General features: G+C 43.5%; 1 protein-coding gene across 2 annotated transcripts in view; it reads right to left on the bottom strand.

Annotated features, from left to right (window-relative positions):
• The window catches only part of LYPD6B (LY6/PLAUR domain containing 6B), a 159,918-nt gene that overhangs the window by 59,220 nt on the left and 77,704 nt on the right, over positions 1 to 22,994 (bottom strand). The gene's annotated exons all lie outside the window — the stretch shown is intronic.

Raw genomic sequence — 22,994 nt, 5'->3', positions numbered from 1 at the left:
GAGCTCATCCTAAGATCCTTAACTTAATTACATCTGCAAAGATCCTATTTCCAAATAAGGTCACATTCACAGGTACTGGGGGTTAGGACTTAGATATAACTAGTGGGGAGGAGGGGGACTATTAAACTCACTAAATATCCAAAGTCAGAACACATCTTCTGTACCAAAAACCCCCATCTTCTTCCCAATGCTCTTCTTCATATTAATAACTCATTTCCTACTCAGGACCCAGGTTGAACTCTCTGAGTCACGTTCAAGGGCCTTCACCCACTTGCTCCCTGGTTCCCATCAGCTCCATAATCTGTAGTGATGAAGTACAGTTCAATCAGTTCTATCCTACAAAAGTGCTTATGCCTGTCCCCTCTTTCCCATGTCTGCTGCCTGACCACCTCGGCCCCAGCTTGAATTCCCTGTCTCCTACTTGTTTTGTCAGTTTCCTTTACGGACCATGCTACATGTTGCTGCTTTAAACAAAGCCCTATCATGCCACGACCCTGTCCCCAGACTTTCAGCAGCACCTAACCAAATGAAGCCCAATCTCTGGATAGTCTAGCATCCAGGTTCACTAGAATGAGGCCCAAACCCTCTCCCAGTCTTATTTTCCACTGTTCCCCTCCACTTGATCTAGGGCCTGGTCTAAGTAAATTATCGAATGTTCTTAAGTAGATTCTCAAAGGTCTCCAAGATTTTCAAGGCCCTCTGCCTAGGATTTATTCATTAATTCAACAAGCTTCTATCTTGACCTATTTTTCTTTGTCAATGTCTTCACAGAACAGCCCAACTCAAAAGACAACTCACCCTAAGTCTTTGAGTTTCATCAACCACACTGGATTCCTCTTTCTTTTAAAACTGAGAAGCCTGCCAGACAGATAGGGCATTCTTAGACTCTCCTCCCCTTAGTGATTTGAACACTTGTCACAAACCTCATGACCGAGTCTGGGTGGAACCCTGCTTCACTCATATGTACATCTTCTCCATAATCTAGCACAGCACCCTGCATATAACATGTGCTCAGAAATATCTGATCAGGGGCGCCTGGGTGGCACAGCGGTTGAGCGTCGGCCTTCGGCTCAGGANGAATGAGGCCCAAACCCTCTCCCAGTCTTATTTTCCACTGTTCCCCTCCACTTGATCTAGGGCCTGGTCTAAGTAAATTATCGAATGTTCTTAAGTAGATTCTCAAAGGTCTCCAAGATTTTCAAGGCCCTCTGCCTAGGATTTATTCATTAATTCAACAAGCTTCTATCTTGACCTATGTTTCTTTGTCAATGTCTTCACAGAACAGCCCAACTCAAAAGACAACTCATCCTAAGTCTTCGAGTTTCATCAACCACACTGGATTCCTCTTTCTTTTAAAACTGAGAAGCCTGCCAGACAGATAGGGCATTCTTAGACTCTCCTCCCCTTAGTGATTTGAACACTTGTCACAAACCTCATGACCGAGTCTGGGTGGAACCCTGCTTCACTCATATGTACATCTTCTCCATAATCTAGCACAGCACCCTGCATATAACATGTGCTCAGAAATATCTGATCAGGGGCGCCTGGGTGGCACAGCGGTTGAGCGTCGGCCTTCGGCTCAGGACGTGATCCCGGCGTTGTGGGATCGAGCCCCACATCAGGCTTCTCCGCTAGGAGCCTGCTTCTTCCTCTCCCACTCCCCCTGCTTGAGTTCCCTCTCTCGCTGGCTGTCTCTGTCTCTGTCGAATAAATGAGTAAAATCTTAAAAAAAAAAAAGGAAATATCTGATCAATAAAAGGTATACTGAGTACATAAATAATACAGTCTCTGCCTTTAAGCAGCTTACATTTGGGGACGGGGGAGGATGGGATAAGCACAAAAGTGAGTAACAATGACTAATACAATACTGTACGTATCATAGAAGAGGTAGAGATGAAATTCTGGGGGAAATACGAAATGGAAGTTTTGAAAAGGGTAAGCATTCCCTAAAGAAGTAGAACTTAGAGGGCGCCTGGGTGGCTCAGCCGTTCAGCGTCTGCCTTCAGCTCAGGTCATGACCCCAGGGTCCTGGGATCGAGCCCCACATCGGGCTCCCTGCTCAGTCGGAAGCCTGCTTCTCCNAATTCTGGGGGAAATACGAAATGGAAGTTTTGAAAAGGGTAAGCATTCCCTAAAGAAGTAGAACTTAGAGGGGCGCCTGGGTGGCTCAGCCATTCAGCGTCTGCCTTCAGCTCAGGTCATGACCCCAGGGTCCTGGGATTGAGCCCCACATAGGGCTCCCTGCTTGGCGGGAAGCCTGCTTCTCCCTCACACTTCCCTTGCTTGTGTTCCCTCTCTCGCTGTCTCTCTCTGTCAAATAAATAAAATCTTAAAAAAAAAAAAAAGAAGTAGAACTTAGATCTTGAAGGATACACAATACTTGGATGAGCAAAACGTGGTAAGTCAGGAAAGAGAGTTGGGTACAGACGATGCAGCGGCTGTGAAAGAGCCAAGTGAAAGCAAGTGGCATGATCCCACTTCCACGAAGAGCAGAGCTTTCTGGCCCACTGACTGGGTGAATGGTGAGCAATGGAAAGCAGGGCTAAAGAGGTAGGCCAGCATCTCGAATGCTATGCCATTGAAATGGACTCTGCAGGAGGTAGAAATCATGGAAGCTTTCAAACAGGTGTGATGTGGTCACATCTGCACTTTTAGATGGGCCCTCACGCGGTAGTGCGGAGCCTAAACCTGGGAACGCATCAGAATCGTCCGTAGAGCTTCAAGACTGCTTAATACAGAAGGAAAAGGGCCACAGCATAACAATTCTCCATTCCTAATAAAATCGTGTTGATGTTTGGCCACTGTGGCTTTAGAGTTTGTAACAGAAATAAGCCATACCTACCCTTGAGCTCCATTTTGTTCCCTTCCCCAGAAATAAACACTTCCCTTCAGTGAATACCCTTCTAGTCCATGTGTACCCAGAGAAAGAGACAGAGATATATGCATATATCTATAAGAACCATATAGCACTACTTTTTGTGTTAAAATCATAAATAATACATTTAGCAAACATGTTTTATTTTATTATGTTAGTAAATCCTGCTCTAAATTTACTTTACTCACTGGAAGCATCTTGAAAAATTCAGATTCCTGCATCCCACCCAGATCTAACGAATCACAATCACTGAGTGGAGGGGCACCTGGGTGGCTCAGTTGGTTAAGTGTCATGATCCTAGGGTCCTGGGATTGAGTCCCACATCCTTGGGGTCCCTGCTCAGTGGGGAGCCTGCTTCTCCCTCTCCCTGCCACTCCCCCTGCTTGTGCCAACTCTCGTGTGTGCACGTGCTCTCTTTCTCTGTCAAATAACTTTTTTAAAAAATCTTTAAAAAAAAATAATCACTGAGTGGAGGTGTCCAGAAGTAGGCAGTTTTTAATAGCTCTCAGTTCATGTTGATGTCACTAGACCTGGACTGGGGCATCATGGTGGGAGAAGACCAACTAGAGAGAAGATAAAGCAGAGAGAGGAAGAGCAGCAAGAATGATCATTGAAGCAGGGTTGCTGCAGTCCCAAGGATGGGCAATGCAAATGGAAACAAAATACAGAGGACAGAGTCCGAGGCCCTGTGAGGATACAAGCAATAGGACTTTACAACGAATTAGAATCTGAGGTGAGAAGTACTATAACTAAGAAATGGCCCTACGGATTTTAACGTGAATGAACTGGAGGACAGTGACACCCTTGGCGAACACGGAAAACTCGGACGGAAGAGCCGGCTGTGGGAGAGAAGATGGATTTGGTTTTAGATGCAGGAACCTGAGGTTTCTGCAGGATCTTCATTGAAAGGTCCCCATCAGGCATTTATAAGAGCTTGATTCAATCAAGGGAGAAGGTTGGGGATCATAACACAGATCCAAGATTCCCTACTCGAAAAGAACAGCTGTGCTCACGGAGCTGGGAGGTCTGTTTCAGGAGAGAGAGAAGAGAGCGTGGGCAGGCCCTTCGGGGATGTGAACACTGAGGAGAGAGCACGGGAGGAGGAGCAAGCTGATAGATAAAGGAGTGGCTGGGAGCAGAAGGGCCACTGGGATCAGGAAGCCACAGGAAGGGTCAAGGGTCCTGAATCTACCAGCATGGCTTGCGTGTGATAAAGAGAAGGACTGCGAGACATCGCAAGATTGGAGAATCAGGGGCTTTCAAGGAGTAGTAGCCATCATAGCAGGAGAAGTCACATGTGACACGCTTGAAAAATAGAGGAGCAACATTACGCGACTCTTTAGTGCTGAAGCTTGGAGTCAAAAAGAATAGCTGAGGGTTAAGTATTTTAGGGTTTAGGACAGGAGATGTGAATATATAGAATGTGAGAAAGGAACCAGTGGTAAAGAAACTGAAAAGATACTTATTCTGCAGAATTCCTGAGAGGTTCAAATCCGAAGACACCAGGTGGCAAGAAGTCAGGGGTGAGTCTTAGGTTGAAAAAAAGAGATTATTTAAAAGCAGACAGAGCAGCTCAGACCTCCAGAGCCTCTCCTCATTCCTGCGTAGGCAAGGCATCTAACCCTACAGACTATAGCTCTATGCTCTAGAAAAACTGAACAAGAGGATTCTCTGGATTCAAAAAGCATTGGGCACAGAGGAGCAGTGGGATGAAGTGTAACACTGGAAACTGGGGTATTAGCAATAATCTACATACTAAACCAACTGCTCCCGTAACAGTAGCCTCCAGCTATGGAAAGACATGCATTCTCCCTCCCTGTCTCCCTTCAGACCCCACCTCACTCCTGCCTCCCTTGGGAGGACCATTCTTCTCTGGAAAAGAGAAACACCCACATATACTCACCATCCATCACCTACAGGAAAACCACACCCATTCACACTGAATTTTCAGCCAAGGATAGCCAAGGATCACCAGGAAAGTCTCCCACATGAAAAAGCGAAGCCAAACCAAACAAATAAATCACATGAAACTCAGAGACCCTAAGGAAAATGAAGGTTTTATAACTACCTGGAAGCTGCAATGGCCGCAATGGGAGAGATTACTAATTTGGTTGCGTGGTTTTTTTAAAAAACAAAAAAGAGCACACAAAGATCTCTATTTCTAAACTTGTTTTGAAAAATCAAAAGGTCTGGCAATTCCAGACTCACATGGAGCCTAGAGCTAAGAACAAGAAAGAGACGGGCCGAGAAAGTGTGAGCCCAGACATTTTCCTGAGGAGAGGGTTCAGAGGTATTACCAGATTCACAGGGGTCCATGACCTAAAAAGAAGGTAAAAGCCTTGAAACAGCCCCTCTTCCTTTCTCCGTCTTCCTGGGAAGATGTAACAATTTAAAGTGCACCTAAAAGCTTTTAGAAGGAACATCCATGACTTGTGTTAAATCAACTTCTCACATGCAGCTGTCCAGTTCAAAAAAGAGAATGCCGAAAACTCCAGGGAATGTGAGGAATTAGAAGCTTGCATATAGATGTCAGCCTATCGCTGCTTGTGCACTGAAAGTACATAGATGAGTGGGTCAGGAGAAGTCTCCTCTTGCAGCCATTTAGAAATATCTGGAAGAAAAAAGGAAGAATCAAAACTGCTCACAGCTCAGAACACAGGACTACTCGAATCGCTGACTTGATTAGAAAAGAAAATACATGCACACACACACACGTTGGCTCATATGCATACACTTGTAATCAGGCAGACCTGCTGTACCCAATCCCAGGGCCTCCTGCAGTCATCAGACGATTTGTTCTGACTGGAGGTAATCACAATACATAAATAAGTTCCTGCCAAATAAGAATTAATTTCAATTCCTCTCAAAGCTTTTTAAGAGACAGAAAGCCTGCCCTTCAGAGATACCTGCTCCTGGGTTAATGAGTGGGATTATTCTGTTTATCACAAGCCAAAGGTAACTTGGTAGTTAGACTGATAAAAGTTCTTTCTCAAGTTGCTTCACCGTGGGGTTTCTGCTTTGTTTGGTTTTGATGTGCAGACTTTTTAGCCACACAACGGTCCCCAAAGCTCCTGGAAGCAGAGCAGGTGTTGGGGGTTTGGGCACAGCAAACAGGAGGTGGGTCAAAGCTCTGGAGGCACTGCTGAGAACGTGGGGGTGGGCACCCTCCCATGTGCAGTCCTGGGCCCGGCCTGCGTGGGAAGAGCCCTTCACTTCACCACACCCAGGGCTACGACTGGTGGGATGGGGCCTCAGGAAGAGGTCTGTATTCCAGATTCAGTTACAGAACTTTCCATGTGGGCACCTCTAGTTTCTTGCCCTACTTGACAATGCCACTAGAAATCTAAGAGATAATAGTCTAGAAAAAGCTCTGCGCCACTTTGAAAAATGTCCCTAGGGCCAGCATTGAGGGTCTCCCACAATGACCAGCTCAAAGTCTTTAATGCCTGTTCTGTGTTACTTGAGGGATTTTACTGGAGTTGTTTGCCTTCACATATCCTTGGGGTGGTTAATATTTGGGATTTCTCAGGAATGGCTCCTAAAGCCATAGTTCTTGGGGGCACCTGGGTGGCTCAATCGGTTAGGCATCTGACGCTTGATTTCAGCTCAGGTCATCCTCTTGGGGTCATGAGATCAAGCCCCGCATCAGGCTCTGCGCTGGGCATGGAGTCTGCTTAAGATTCTCTCTTCCTCTCTCCTTCTGTCCCTCCCCCCACCTCTTTCTCTCTCTCTAAATAAAACAAAACAGAATAAAACAAAAACCCCCAAAAAACCAAAAAAAAAACCAAACAAACAAAAACCATTGTTCTCGTATAACAGTCTGAAGCCCAGAGGGTCTATAATATCCTCGGGTCCTCTTGCCTGGGTCTTCCAAATTACTGCTAACACAACTGTAATATTTCACTTAATTTCCTCTAACAACTTTCCATTACTCCTAGGGAAAGGTGAAACTACTTTCACACAGCCTGCATGGCCTGGCTCCGTACACAGCCTCCTCCCAACCATTCTCCTCGGTGCTCTCTCTGCTCTGGCCACACCGGCCTTCCTCCTGACGTTCACATTCACCATGCTGCATCCTACCACAAAGCCTCTGGGCATGGTGTCCTCCAACCTAGAGAGCTCGCTCATCTCTTCCTCTTACCATTAACTCATACCCGTCTTTTCTATTTCGGTCCATGAGCCACTTTGCCTAGACAGCCTTCTCTGACCTCTCTCACTGTGTTTAAGTCTACCTAATAGAGGCTCTCAGAGGAGCCTACTTGTCTTTCTCCGGAGAGTGCCTTACACAGTTGCAATTTTATGTTTGCGAGTATGACTAAGTGATTCATATCTGTCTCTGGCACTGGATTTTAAGCTCTGTGAAAGAAGAGACCACGTCTGTTTTCGTTCACCCATTACACCACCTTGGCACAGACTAGAGGCTGAACAAATATCAGATGGGGGCATCCAGGATGGACACACAACCTCAGCAGGGCTGACCCCTTGCCTCTCCGCTTTCTTATGTTTACCTTTGGTCATAGGTTTCCTCTGCCGGGAAGGTTCTGTGCCCCCCATTCCACCTGCCGTTTGTTCAGAAGTCTGCCTCCCCTATTCCTAGAAACAAAGCTTGTGCACCTTCTCTAATTCCGTCAAGTACATCCCCTATTTCTCTTTGTTTTGACGGTCATCCCCGCTTTCACGGGTCACCCCTCCACTTTGGACTAGACTACCATGCTGTGGAGGGCAGTACCTGGCTTCCTGAGCCGTCCCTGAGCGGGGAGGGGGCCAGCTTCAGGTAGAGAGAGTTGGCATCCCCCGGGACAAAAGTCACCAACATTAAAAGGACATGGGAGTGAGGGCAGCAAGTAAACCCCCCTCCTTTCTCCCTACTGGGAGGTATAGCCCCTCCTTGCAACCCTCCTAGACAGGTGCTGAGCCAGGTGAAGGAGCTACTGAGAGACAGATACAGTTCTTCACGGCCTGTGGAAAGGCGCCAGCCAGCACACAAGCAGCCCCTCCTCCCTGCCCCCCTTCTCCCTCGTACTCACACCTGGGTCTTGCATCTTTCATATAAATTGTTAGCACCTTAATTCTTCTCTGCCTTGCTTTCTTGAGCATCCAGGCTGATCTCTGATATCTCCCCATCCCCTAAAGGGAAAAACTGCAACCACCGCCCAAGCACATAGTACTTCTGAGGGGAGCTTCTCACTAAACGTCAGGTGAGTAACCGGAGCTACTGTAACCTCGGCCTGGACCAGCAGAAGGGAATTCACAGTCCCTCTGCTTAACTCTGCCTGGGCAGCCCTGCCATCAGTAGTACTGATTTTCATTTTGAGAAACCCAATTTAAAAGTGTTTCTCAAAATTTTTGAATGACAGACCTCTTAAGACTCTGATGACAGATTCATGAACCCTCTGCCCAGGTAAACACACGTGCGCCCATTTGCTTTCAGTTTCAGGGTTCAAAGAACCCCCGAAGCCCCATCCATAGATTTCATGTTAAGAAACCCTGCTTTAGAGAAACCGAGACAAAGAACAACGCAATCAATAAACAGGGACAGGAAGAGCAATGGAAGCCGTGTTTTATAAGAAGCAGATGAAAGACCAACTAAATCTTCAAAGAAAAAAAAAAATCCAGGAAGGAGGATAGGAAAGCTGGTATCCAGGAAGGAGGATAGGAAAGCTGGTATCCAGGAAGGAGGATAGGAAAGCTGGTATATTTGAAGCCCTATCAGGTAGAAGCGGTACCAGATGTCTGTTGCTGCAGTTCCTCATCTGGGGGTCACTTCTCTGACCTCCCGGTCAGATTTAGCTGTGCTCCTGTAGCCTACGGGTGCACCACAGTTCTAACCTGTAAACGCCAGGCCATCGTCTGAAGGGCCAGATAGAGGACCCGCCCTGCCCGCCCCCCACACACACACACAGGCAGTGGTAGGAGACCCCATACCCATTCCTGTTTTCTCTCTGCTTTATAAAAATCATTCTCAGCTTGGGGCACCTGGGTGGCTCGGTGGGTTAAGCAACGACTCTTGATTTCCGCTCAGGTCCTGATCTCAGGGTTGTGGAATTGAGCCCCACCCTCATCTGGCTTCCTGCTCAACGGGAATGTGCTTGAGTTTCTCTCCCTTTGCTCCTCCCCCAACTCAGGTGCCCATGCGTGCGTGTCCTCTAAAACAAATACATCTTTAAAAAGAGAGAGAGAGAAAACAAATCATTTTCAGCTCAAGGTGGCAGGCTGACTTGGGTGCCTCAGACCACTCTTGGCTGTCCCCGGCACTGGCCTGCAGCCACTGAAGAATCAGTCTCCCCCAACCACACTGTGAGCTCCCCCATGGTGAACATCCTAACTGATTTCAGCCAGGGCTCCCAGTGCTAACAGTGATGGATACACAGTCCAAGCTTAATATATGCGTATCCGATGAAAAAGTCCTGCTCATCTTTCAAGACTGAGCTCAGGTGACACCCTGCACAGAGAGGGCCCGCATCCTCCCATTTGACCAGCTCTCGCCTCCCCTGGCAGCACCTGCTGACCAGTCTTGGGCCCCTCCTTAGGCCGTGTATTGTGGCTCTCCTCCAGCTAAGGAGATCTACAATGAGTGGCTTCCACAGAAAACCCAGAGAACTCGTCTCTTGCCAATCCTCAGGTTGATTTCTCACTTTCTTACATAAACTATAAAATAACCACTCATTATGTTTCCATAAAGTAGTCTTTTTAGAAGTCCTATCAAAAGTGGGGATGGCTCCAAGAAAGCTGTTAAATATTCTTGTGCAGCTGTTCACATCTTAGCATTTAATTAGTTATAATTGCAATTTCAAAAAAATTAAACTCCTTGGGTATTATTTACCACATCTCATGATGAATCTGGGTTTTTTGGGGCCTCAAAAGAGAATTGGATGGAGATATCTGGGTCTACAAACTACCAGGAATGAAAGGACAAGTTTCTGTCACACACAGTTAATTTCCTTTGGCATTCTTTTGGGATGAGAGTGGGGTAATTTGAGAAAACATCATTTTGCAATTTCAGAAGACAAATTTCTAAAATCATCAAATGGGATATCCAAAATTTGGTGGTGTAGGCTTGTGGTTTTTTCACTGATGCCCTCAGCACAGGAAGATCAAGAACACCATTTCCCGCGGAATACCCCTGCCCTGATGAAAAATGCAATGGCATTTATGTTCTTAAAAAGAAACTGGAACCAAAATTTATATAACACTAGCCAAGAAGTTGGGAAGGAAAAATAAAGGGGAATTAAGGTATGTTAGTGTTCTTGCTTTATCAGAAAGAAATCTACCAATTAACCTAAACTAAATGAAAAATAAATGATTTTTACGAATATAAAAAACAAAACAAAGATAGTCCATAAATGTAATGTGGTATCCTAGATGGGATCCCGAGACAGATAAAAGACATTAGGTAAAAACTAAAGAAATGTGAATAAGTATGGACTTTCATTAGTTACAATGTATCATCATTGGCTCATTAATTTTGATAAATGTAGCACATTAATGTAGGATGGTAATAATAGCAGGAAGTAGGTGTGGGGTATATGGGAACTCTCTGTACTAGCTTTTCAACTTTTCTATAAATCTAGAACTATTCTAAAGTAACAAGCTTATTAATTTTGAAAAACAGGGGTCATCCCTCAAGAATACAATTAAGATATGTAGCTTATAATCAATCAGGTGGAGAGGGAAAGGATAAATTTTTGAGAATTTTAGTCCAAGAAAATGCAGGAAATAAGAATACCAATCAGGGGTGCATATGAGTAGGCATAGTACACAGCAAATACAAAAGTGGCAAAAACAAGGACTGACCATGAAAGATGTGGTAGCTCTTATTTCCCTGATTAAACACTAGGTTGCTGCCCTCCAACTCCCTTCACACTCCTAACATTTTTCACTCCTATCCCAGGCAGCTCATTAGCGGTCTGTGATCAGGTCAACCAATTAAGAAATATTAGCTGAGTCTCAGGTAAAAGACCCTCAGAAAATGCTGTGGGACCACCTTCCCCCAAAAAAGCAAAAACCTTCCTCTGCTGTGCCTCCACATGCCTAGCACAGGACCTGCAGACTGTAGGTGCTTCCCCTTTGGAGAGACTGGCCTGGCAACACCCTGGCTGGGCAATGAACTCACCTGGGGAGCACTTAATGAAGACCAATGCCCAGAGACACACCAAGAGAGTCTAATTTAATTGGTCTTGGGTGGGGGCCAAAACATCAGTATTTTCTAAAAAGGCTCCCCAGGAGGTTCTAACATGTAGCAGGGTTGAGTATATAGGATAAGCATATAAGATGAACTAGAGCAGAGCAAGCTTGGGTATTAAGAAATAAGTCAACTTCTTATTGCAACAGTACATACGTGGGAATTTCAAATCATTACTATTTGTTCTTCCTCCAGCAGCTATAATTCACTGTGCTCATCTCCAGCTGCTGAGATGTCTGCTTTTAAATGTGAAGGGTGTAAGGAGGGGACAGTGGTGTCACGTAACCACCAAGGCCTACTGGATGGTCAAATAAGAAATGCTCCTTATGAATTCAGATAGTATTTTAAATCCTCAAAGAGGAAGGATGTATTCTGGGGGGAAAAACTTTAAAATACAGTGACCCTCTCTCAACAATGGATAGAACAACTGGACAGAATATTAGCAAGGACATAGAGGAATATAAAAGAACCACGTCAACCAATAGAATCTAACAGACATTTATAGAGCACTCCACCAGAAAACAACAGAACACCCATTCTTTTCAAAAGCTTATGAAGCACAGACCTAGAGAGACCACATCATGGACTAGAAAACAAACCTTTGCAAATTTATAAGACTTTCTATCAGCCAGAAGGTATTCTCCAACCACAAGGAATCAAACTAGAAATCAGTAACAGAAAGATAACAGGAAAATCTCCAAATACTTGGAGACGAAATAATACACTTTTAAATAATCCACTGATCAAAGACAAGTCTTCAAGGAAATTTTAAAATATATGTAATGGAAAGAAAATGAAAATACAATATATCAAAATATATAGACCAGTTAAAGCAGTCCAGAGAGGACGATTCATAGCACTAAATACAACTAGTAGAAAAGAAAGGTCTCAAAGCACTCCAAGCTCCCACATCAAGAATCTAGAAAAAGAGCAATATAAACTCAAAGCAAGCAGAAGGAAGGAAATAATAAACTAAGAGCAGAAATCACTCAGAGATCCATGGGGGGACATAATGTGACCAAGAATTCAGGGATTGGAGCAATGCAGCTGCAAACTGAGGAGCACCAACACTGCCAGAAAACCACCAGAAGCTAAGAACCAAGGAAAGATACACACACACACACACACACACACACACACTGCCCTGCAGGCTTCAGAGGGAGCATGGCTCTGCTGACACCTTGATTTCAGACTTCTAGCCTCCAGAATGGCAAGAGAATAAACTTCTAAGGTTTTGAGCCCCCAATTGGTGGCACTTTGCTATGGCAACCCGAGAAAACTAAATGAGCTTCTAATTAGGTAGAGGGAGTGGGAAAAAGTAAGATAAATTTTGATTAATCCAACAAAAGGTAGGAACTATTTTTTTTAAGTAGCAAATGGGGAAAAAAAGGTTTTATATAACAAATACAAAATATAGAAAAATATACAAATATATCAGTAATTCAAAAATTATGGACACATTAAACTCATTTGTTAGGATACGAAATGCTGAATGGCTTTACAAATCTGATTCATTTAGAGTCTTCCAATGACATTCTAGAATAACAGAACAAAATCATAGAAAATATATAAAAATGAAGACCATGAAAAAGATTTACCAAAACCAACTGAAAAGAGAAAAAGCTGGTGTAGCAATTTATTTTAAAGATTTATTTATTGAGAGAGAGTGCGTGGGCACATGCACATGCACAGGTAGAGGGACAGAGAGTGAATTCCAAGCACACGTGGAGCCCAAGGTGGGGCTCAGCCCCAGAACCCATGAGATCGTGACCCGAGCCAAAATCAGGGGGTCGGACACTTAACTGACTGAGTCACCCAGGTGCCCCTGGTGTAGCAATATTAATATCACAGACAAAAAGGAAAAAATTCATGCTTATGACGCACCAAGAAGAAATAACTACAGTGTTCCTAAACAACACAGCCCACAAAAACATCCGGTGAAAGCTGACAACTCTAAGGACAAACAGAAAAATGCACAGAGTGGTAGATGTTCTCTTCTGAAAGAATCTGAGAAAGTATGCAGAAACAAACTAGTAGGGTTACAGGTCACGTGAACAATGTACCTAGCAAGATGAATCTAAAAATTGTGTTCAAAACCCTATTCCCAACAAATAGAATTCACATTTTTTTAAAAAGCACTTGGGAGCATTTATACAATTATCCATGTACTAGGTTTCTAAGAAGTCTCAACAGATTTCAAAGAATCATGGTCATACGGACAATAGTCCTCGACAAAAACACACTATTGTATATCTCTGATTTAAATTTCACTCTAAGAGACATGCAAATTAAACTAAAATAGCATGCTTCCCTTATATAGTAAACACAAAAGAAGGGTAATTACAAGGTGTTGCTTAGGAGGTGAGAAAACACGGACTCTTGGCCAGGATGGCCATAGATGGATACAATTTGGCAGTATCTATCGAAATTTAAAATACACATTTCTCCTTTGCCCCCCACTCCATTCCTAGGAATTTTTTGCATAGAGACATTTACAAATGTGCAAAGAGAAGAGTGTGCAAGGATTTTCATCACAGTATTGACCGTTATCACAAAAGGCACAAAAACCTTCATGTCCATCAATGCGGGAATGATTCAACTGTGGTCTTGTCAGAGAAGTGAATATTAATAAGAATGAAGCAATGCTGTCTATGTTTATGATGTTTATGATATGGAAGAGCTCCAAGATCTGCAAGATGTGCAACAATGTGTATGGTCACCTCATTTCTTTCTTTTTTTTTTTTTTTTAATAGAAGGGAAGGCCATTTGTTAGAAGGTGGAGGAAGGTCAGTAATGTATCCTCCAGACTGAGAAGGCACTTTAAAACCGAAAAATGAAACAAGCCTCTTCATACCATTGACACAGAGTTTTATTCAGGGTACTTCACTGACAGGGGCAATAGGGCAGGTGGGTGGACAGGCAGGCAGACAGACGATCGAAACAGGAATCATGCAGCTCATTCCCCACACCCTAACCCCCAGCTTTCACGGCACTGGGGGCATGGTGGGGAGGTCCCAGGGTAGTTATCTCAAGTGGCGCCATCTGCACACCAGAGGGGAGAACAAGGTGGAGGGTCAATGAGGGAGACAGTGTTGTCAGCACGCCTACAGTCTTTACATTCTAGAAACAGCCTGCTAACTCAATGTACTAACAGTAGTTGCTTCTTGAAGTACTAGGAGACAGGGAAGCCTTGTTTTCATTAAAAGATAGAATCTGCATTTTTACCGTATTCATATATTACTATTCAAATAAGTAGAAGACTGTTAGTCACATTATTCATTTAAAATACAGCATCTAAATAAAATGAAGTCTCTAATGATAAGCCTAATAAACTGCAGAAATTCCAGATTCCTTTGCACATTCCCTTCAGATTCCTTTTTTGATGAACTGTCAGGCCAACATGTCTGTGCAATTAAACCAGCAAACATGTTCAGCAAGGTTTCCAAGAGCTTCATTATCTGACCGGTATATGTAAAGGTGCTCAGTCAACAGCTGCAAAGCCGAACCAGTACAAACAAATGGAAGACTGCTTCCTTTCATGGCAAAGCAACTTGGCGAATCCTAGCTACCTCTCTGATCTCTCTCCTACCTACTCCCAAAGGACACATCAAGTATCTTCTGGCCTGCCTCCGGACCTTTGCATGTGCCATCCCGTTTTCTGGAATGATCCCATCTCCTCACACTCCCATCAGATGGTCACATGGCTCTCTCTCTGGATTCACAGAGATCTCTGCTCTAATGTCACCTATTCAGAAAGGCCTCCCTGACCAGCTGATCTAAAACAGTACTATCTTCCCAGACCCTCCCTATCTTTTGCTTCTTTTCTCCTCACTTATCACTACCTGACATGATTTCACTACTTGTCTGTCTGCTTCCCACACTAGAAGATAAGCCCCATGAAAGCAGGGTTGACTACTACCCAGCAATACCTTGCAGCACACAGGAGGCACTAAATAAACGTCACAATCTAAATAAAATTTGCACGTGGTAAGCCTATAGCGTGGTTTTATGTTCCAGCCAAATCCTATCTCCCATAAATTTATTTTTTCCAATTGCAGCCTTTTCTCCTTTTATATTTAGCCAATGATCAAAAACAGGGCAAAGAAGAGAAGACTTCTCTCTGGAGGAAGAGCAGACTCAAGAACAGAGAAAGAGCTTGTACCATGGTGCTGGATTTTTTGAAGTTCAACAGGCTAACATGTTAGAAGTTCACAATCAGCATTTATTTTCTTGGTCATCTGACCATAAAAGTTAGGGAAACCTTTCCATACAGTATGGAGAATAAAAACCCAATGCTACAGAAGTTCCCTAAAAGAAAGATGAGTGTAAAGAAGTTATTTGAATCTAAGCCTATGGGTGGGAACTTGGCCCTCATGGCCCAACAGGTGAATCTGATCTAGCTAAGTTTCGGAGAGTCAAGGATTCAGCTGCCTGTCCTCTGGAGGGACACCCCCATTCCCTATCAAATTCTGCTATTAGACTTCTCCCATTTACCTGCCCTGGGCTTCACTTATCAGAGAAAGGGCACTAATCTATGTCAGAATCCTAGGGACAGAAAGAGGTCTCTCCACCCTGCTGCTTCGGGACAGGTCTGCTTTAAGGCACCCCCCTCCCGCTTTGGTTCTTTAAGGGAGGCCCCTACCCTGTTAAGCAGTGAGTCACAAGCTCATCCAGCACCCCGGTCTCCGAGCTCTGACCCAAAGAGAAGGTGGTAACTCTATGACACTGAGCCAGATGTCCATTGTCCCCAGCCCTTCCCCACATCCTTATAACCCACTGAATAGAGAATGAACACCCCAAATCCCACCACACCCACGTGGTTCTCTGAGGGCAGCTTATATACTTTTATGGATTAGCACACAGTCTGGTACCACCCCCCAAAAACAGCTTCTGGAACCCAATTACAGCCAATAAAGTAACCGCCTACTATGAGAAGACCAAAACAAACCAGAAATAGGTGAGCCTGCACCCCCCCACCCCCCTGCTCACAGGCTTCTCTAGTCTCTAGTCAGCAAGCTCTCAGCCTAACCTAATTCCCCCTCCGATCAATGTAAGACTAATACTTCTCTTGTTTTCACTGGAAAAGGAGAGGAGTTCCTAATTATTGCAAATCTTATATATCTTCAAATACTTGAGGGCTCCTTTCTGCCTCCTCTTCTAGAGAATAAATGAGCTCTCTTCTGTAAGTCCGTGGCAATCATCCAACTTCCTTCATTGTCCCCTTGATCTTGAAGAAGTACAAGTTTGAATCACAGATAAAAATAGTTATATCGCTGCAAGTTCTGCTCCTCTAATATTTAAACCTGCCCAATTATTATACTTCTTCTCCTGTTATACTTTAAACAGAGCAGAGAATGAGAAAACAATTGCGTTTTCAAGCATCTGCCGCCACTGACCCTGGGTTACCTGGGCAGTGTATGCTTACAGCACTTACTGAAGATTATAAAGTGCTCCAGGGACATTATTACAAGAGGGGGCAGGAACAGTGTCAACCTAACGAGGTGGCAGATTATATCTGATGGTCTGCATCTGAAAATCAGCCCAGGCCAGGCTGTGTGCTAATCAACTCACCCAAGGCCCTCCACTCTGGGACAACAGCAGCCTTTGTCTACACCGAGAGGAAAATGAGCTGCCTTCTTTCTAGTGCTAATAAGTTTAGTGGAGAGGGGTTATGTTCCATGGGAAAAGCTGGGCTCTCCCCGTCTAGGGCAAGAATCCAAAGCAACACTCAAGGAGGCAAGATGTTCCTTCCTGAGGTGGAACTTGAACCACTTTGCTGGAAGGTGGACACTGTGTCCTTGAGCTCAGAACCACCAGCACTTTTATAGGGCTTGACATGTGATAGAGGCTCCATGCATATTTACTGAATAAAATGAATGAATGATTAAGATTTACATTTCTTTCTGAACTTCCTGGTAACTAAAGCAAACAGGAATATACTGGTTTACACAGTTTTCATGTGTGAATCAAAGAGAAGAAAACACTATTTCAGAAGATAAAGTACTGGTAACGTTGTTTTGAAGAGTGTTGAGCACGAGCTTCTGTGAGTTCTGCAAAAGCCTCTGCTGAAAACCCATGAAAAGGGCCAACAACAAGTCCTTTCTATCCAGCAAGTACTGTAAAGAGCACGCTCTACTGGTCACACAGGGATTTCTCCCATCCACACTGCTAATGGGCAAAGACCAAGGTCAGGCATCCTTAGCAGCCAATTGGAACACCCTAGGGCATCTCGCTCACTCACACTGGCTGGCTGCACTGGGGACAAGGGGTCACGTGTTCCCAGCGGCACATCATCCCCAGAGGGTTAGATTCAGTTTAGGAACGCTTCCACGGTTTCCCAGGGAGCGGGCAGTTTCCACTTGCTAATGATGTACAGTGAACTCTAGACCAACGACAGGAGCCAGAGTCCATGTATTCAAACAGGGGTGCAGAGTAACAGAGAGCAGAAACTGGGGTTTAAAAAAAATAATTTCATTGAATAATTTCATCTTCTCTCAACCCAGGAGGAAAAATCGACATTATATTGCCGCAGCTTCTAAGCAGGATAAATAGAAACTCAGACGAAGCACTAAGCCTTCCAAATTCTGGAATTTAATGATACCGTAAAAGAACAAAAAGAAAACGAACTGAAGGAAAGCAGCCTTTCGGAACATCCATCCAAATGAGATCTGTGCTAGATTTTCAAACATGAAAGCTCTACGGTAAAAGTGATTTGAAACATGGGTCGCTGCCTTTGGAGTAAATGATCAGAGAGCATTTCATGTAAGTTCAGGTGGGGAGTTTTTGAAGTATGTCCACATTCAAGTGGAGATCAAAGAAGCCCAACCGAAGGAATTGTGGACTGACTGACAATGACAACGCTGGTTTGAGGAGAAGTTCTTTTTAAAGGGCTACCTTGAAGAGGACTCGGACTTTGGAGGAGCTGAGGTGATTGGCAATGGAAGGAATCACACGTGACATTCCTTAAATAAAAATTTATTGACTTAAAAAAATACATACACACATAAATACATAAGAACAAAAAGGCTGATAGCTCCTAACGTCAGTCAGGCTGAGGCGAAGCAGATCATCTTACACACCGTAAGAAAGAGACAGTGTCGCGGATAGATTGTGCCGAACTGCACCCAAAAAAAGGCAGTCTCAGGATCTAAAATTTGTACTCCTTTGGCCCAGCAATTCCGCTCCCGGTAATTTATTACAATGAAAGGTATTTGCTTATAAAGTGCAAAGATGTATAGATGAAGGACTCAATTGTAGCATGTATCGGTATAGTTTATGGAAGAAAAAATGGAAACAATCTAAATATCTATTCATGCAAAGTTGACAAACTAAAGCCTGGCATGAGGAACTATAATGATTCTTCTACTCTGATACACACAAGCATTTATTGGGCAACTGTGATGCTGAGCTTGTTGTGGCTAGGTGAGTTACACAAAGTACAAAAAAAAAAAAAAAAAACCCAGGTCTTGTTGAGTTTATGTTCTAGACATAATGAGTCTAAATAAATGTTTAAAGGGAGATTCCAAAACGGCTACATATTTTTGCAATACATACATACACATATCTGTAAGTCATGTATTTTTGTGTGCAGAGAACGCTAGATGTGCCCTTAAATGTAGCCCCCCTTGCAATAGCTCCGAAGCCCGTGGGTTCAGAACAAATCGGAAGCCACGGGAGCACTTATAAAATTAAAAACACCAGCCTGAGCTTTGGAACACAGTAAGTGGATTTGATACTGGCTTTGAGAAAGTAGATGCTAACTGAACGGTCTTAATAATTACTTAACCTCATTAATGCAGTCTCCCCCTCCTTGACTCACAGAATTACTGTAAGAATTCAGAAGAAAAGAAAAATGTCTCAAACTCTTCCCGAGATGCCTGGAAACTAGTAGATGCTCAATAAAGATCTTTCCCGCCTTTTCTCCTCAGAACGCGTTGGGATTCAGGACCCTTCACCACTCAGTCTTCTGTACCAGGTGATTATCCAACTTACAAGAAAATCTATCCTTTAAAAACATTTCAGTAAATACTGTTCCTGGATCAAAGAATTTTTCAGGTATCTCTCCTCTCTCTCCCACCCACACAAAAAGCAATCAACCTTCTTTCCCTTTGCAGCTACATCGTCATTCTTCTTAGTGTGATTCTCTCTTCACAAAAGCAACTGGTTTAAAAAAATTTTTTTAATTGAGCAGATATCCATAGCTGATTCTCACCTGTATTCTGTGGTCCACATCTTTCTCACAAAACAGTCCTTTCCTCACAAAGCCCAAAAGGTCAGCAAGTACAATCTGTCTGAGGCAGTGGAGGACCCACACCCTGCCAGGGCAGGCTGCAAGTCCTAAACTGACTACAGCAAACTCACAACTTGCTTCTACTAGTTTTCCCCAGCCTTCGAGCATAATAAAATCTTTCAGTAGAGTATCTATTAGATAGTTGCGATCATGAAAATAAAATCCAGCGGCATAAAGGAAGCTCTCTTGTTGGCCCACTGCCTTCTGGGAAAGGGATTTTCTAGCAGAGAGTCCGCTAAGCAGCGAATGAAGACCCAGAGGTGCGGGTGCCAGAGTTAGCCTCCGGCTGCAAGGCTACCAAAGCCACATGAATTCTTTCATTTAGTCCAGGGCCAGAGTAGCTTATGGAGTATTGAAAATAACATTTCTTATAACTCACTACATTTATACCATGTTTCATCCGATAAATACTTTCAGGAACTTAGCACCAAGACAAGGGTTCAATCTTCTATGTTAGGAGAACTGTGTAATCCATTTATTTTTCTTTTTGCTTTGGTTACCAGGAAGTTCAGACCCAGATATATATCTTAACCCATTCATTCACTCATCTGTTCAATAAACATATACAGTACCCCATTACATGGCAAGTATCACACAAAGTGCTGGCAATTCTGAGCTCAAGAACATAGTTCATTTTCCAGAAAGCCTTGGAAAAATACTGAAGGAACAAGTGGCCGTAACTATGATTGAGATATACATAGTATAGTCAAACCTCAGAGGAACCACACCCCATGTAGCCTGTTGGCAGGAATGCGGGGTGGGGGGGGGAAGGGGATTGGAAGATGGCAAGGAAAATGAAATCAAGAAAGGTACCCCTTAAAATGATATATTAGCTTTGCTCTTGGTAAATTAGCTCTCACTTGATTTCTGATGTTTGATTATTTTAAAATGTTTGAAATTTCATAGAAATAGATTGAAAAATACATATTTATTCATAAGCATGTTTAAATATACACACTGAACAAGATCCTCTTAACCTCGAGGAACCCTCAATATTTACAAAATACAGCCTATAATGGGGTATTACAAGGGACCCTGGGAAAAATCAGATATAACTAGGAGTAATCTGCTTTGAAGAGTTGATTCTAGAATATTCCGTGAATATTTTCCATGATTCCAAAATAACTTTGGTTTAAAAATATGAAGGTATCTTTTTATTAATTTATACGCAAACAATGAATCATGGAACTCTACATCAAAAACTAATGATGTACTGTATGGTGACTAACATAATAAAAAATTAAAAACAGAAATTTATCATATTCCTAACTTTGTCTGCTTCACTATTGTTGACTCCAGTATGCCAACCTCAAAGATCTTGATTCGATAGCCCTGGGCAGGTCGACAGTGATTGATGACAAGGATTAACTATATGGTTTCTAGATGGATCCTGGCTTACTTCCAGATTTGGCTAACGTTAAACCAATACATTCTTTTGCCTCCCCCTATGGCCGCAACGTACACTGTGAGAGAATGGGGTTGCTGGCACAATTTCAAGTTATATCATTGATTCAAATCTATTCCCAAGCAAACCTGCTTTTATTTCAGATGAACGCTCTCTAGTGATCTGAACTGCAGGGGCAGTAAAACAATTGTACATTTATGCAGCATTCCCAGCTCCAGAGGAATAGTTTTCTAGGTCTACAAATACCTAAGAAGCAATAAGAGTTTTGTGGGTTGGAGTCTCCTTTCTGTCTGTGGGGTTTTTTTAAAAATCAGAATTCCATGTAATAGAAGATGATGAATTCAGTGCTTAACAACTGCTCTAATAAAGTACATTATACGCATAATTCTCACTTCATAGTAACTACTGCATAAACCTATGGTTAAAGTGGTAATATTCAGCTTATATTTCAGAAGCAGCAAGAAAAATAAGTTGTGCCCTTCAGGAAAGAGCTGCAGGGAGATGCTGACTACTTCCTTGGGTTTCCTCTGCCCAGAACATTCTCCAGCTGATATCCACAGGCCCTTTTCCCACCCTTCCTTCAGCTCTCTGCTCAAATGTCCCCTTATCAGAAAGATCTTTCTTGACCATATTTCTTTAAAATAGCAATCCCCGCATTCCCTAGCCCCCTTCTCTACTTGCTTGTTGCTTTTCTCCCCCCCACCCCCATTTATTTGTTTGTGCAAGGCACTTATTACCACCAGAAACAGGTTCGTGTTCCCTCTTCCCTGAATCTAACATAGGCCCAGAGACCAGGGGCTGGGTTTTGTTCGATATTCCAACAGAGCTGGCACCAAGTAGGCATTTAATAAATACTTGATGAATGAATGTTTTTTTAACTCTTTCCACTCACTCACATTCCATCCAAGCATCTCAATGGTGAAACCAAGGCAGAGAGAAGGTAGAAATTTTCCCAACATCCTCTCCTCCCTTATTCTAGCAAAGAACAGCACTCCATGGAAAAGTCAAAGGGGATCGAAACAAATGCCCCAGAAATCTGTTAATCCTGCAGCAATATATCTCGAACTGTACCTTACAGAACAAGAGTTGAATATATTTTGACTTAGTGGCTCTGACACTCTTGAAAGGGGCCCACTCTGCATGGTTCCCAAACGTATTCTTTGAGAGTTTCTCCAAAAGAGGAGAAATCAACCACTTTGTCTAGTTATCACCTGAAAACGAGACCAATGTATACTAACTATATTGACTCCCTGACCAGCATCTAAGTTAAAAGTGGGGGGAGGGGTACTAAGAGCAGTGATTATCAATGATGCTGTGCACGCATGAACTTCATTATATGGACCACACAGCCCCAGTTTAGTAAGGCTACTTTGCACTTCAGAGTCTCTCCAGCCAAAAGCATCACCTTCCTGAATACAAGTCTGTAAGACCCTTTTAGGTCTTCAGTGTAGCTAAGAGGAAACAACCCAGATAGGCCAAGACCTGAGAGGCTGTGAACCACTTAAACCACAGGAGATCTAGAACCTACCAAAAACAGAACCATGAAATATAACTAAATGAGCAGTAAAGTGTCTGATCCATAATTGCTCTTGGTTCTGTTGCTACAAGGGCACATACCAGAGAAAAAATTTAAAGAATGAGTAAATAAATAAAAGCTTCAGTCCACAGAAGCTAAGGGGCTCTGGGCAGACCATAATTCTAAGTCTCAGTATCCTGTCTTGACGTTTGCTACAAAGTGCTCTACGAAGCTGCCTGCCAAGGAGCAGTGAAGCAGAGCCCCAGTAATTCTCTCAACAAGCTACGGAGACTGGAAGGCTCATTTCATGGGGCAGGGCCAAGTGCACTTAACAAACTGCACATCTGTAAGATGGAGCTTTGTTGCCCTCGTCTTTAGCAGTAACTCTCCTAAGTAGCTCTCAAGGAGTTTCGAAGCCTTCCTCCTTCTTGGTGTGTAGCTGGCAACAAGTTCACTTCCTTCTGCAGAAAGAGGCTGCCAACACGGGGGCCTTTGCCCCAGACCCACCGGAGTTGCTGGGAATAGAGAAATGCGAGCTCATCTGACCCCGTCCCCGAAGAACACGTGGAATCTTGTTCTCCATGTTAGTAACCTATATACTTTTTCTAAGTCCCTTTCTCATTGCCCAAATGGAAATCAAGTCATGGAATCGCATGGAAGGGGAGCGCATTACCACGTCAAGCTTTCGGGTGTAAGTCTGTACCAGGCCACCTGGGCTGCACAGAG

Source organism: Ailuropoda melanoleuca, chromosome 2 (assembly GCF_002007445.2).
Source record: "Ailuropoda melanoleuca isolate Jingjing chromosome 2, ASM200744v2, whole genome shotgun sequence".
NCBI lineage: Eukaryota > Metazoa > Chordata > Mammalia > Carnivora > Ursidae > Ailuropoda > Ailuropoda melanoleuca.
The sequence above is the reverse complement of the archived record's forward strand: the minus strand, read 5'-3'. Positions and strand labels throughout refer to the sequence as shown.